Consider the following 407-nt stretch of genomic DNA (forward strand, 5'->3'; position numbering starts at 1 on the left):
CTGCAAAGTGGACACACGCGCTGGCTGACGGCCTAGAGTAAGAGCTCAGTGCCGCCCCTGGTGTCCCCAACACAAAAAGACCAGCATGTGTCTCGTCTCTACCGGCCGCCGGTTTCTTTGATGTATTCACCAGTGAGCACGTCTTGAGCGCCTCCTGCATGCCCGTCCCTATGGCAAGCGCCCCGAGGGTGTGCAGCCCCGAAGAGACCGGGCGGGGGCCGGAGACCGGGTCCGCGCGTTCTAGGGCGAGCCCCGAGGAGATCTCTGTGCTCCACGTCCCACCCCGGGCGGACGACGGGAGTTGAACGCGGGGCGCTGGGGTCCTCCGGCGCCGCCCGCGCGGGCGGGGAGGCTCCTCTTACCTCGGGCCGGACCGGGGACCCGCACACTTCGGACCTCGGCCCACC

Source organism: Carlito syrichta, unplaced genomic scaffold (assembly GCF_000164805.1).
Source record: "Carlito syrichta isolate Samal-C Ts95f unplaced genomic scaffold, Tarsius_syrichta-2.0.1 Scaffold309836, whole genome shotgun sequence".
NCBI lineage: Eukaryota > Metazoa > Chordata > Mammalia > Primates > Tarsiidae > Carlito > Carlito syrichta.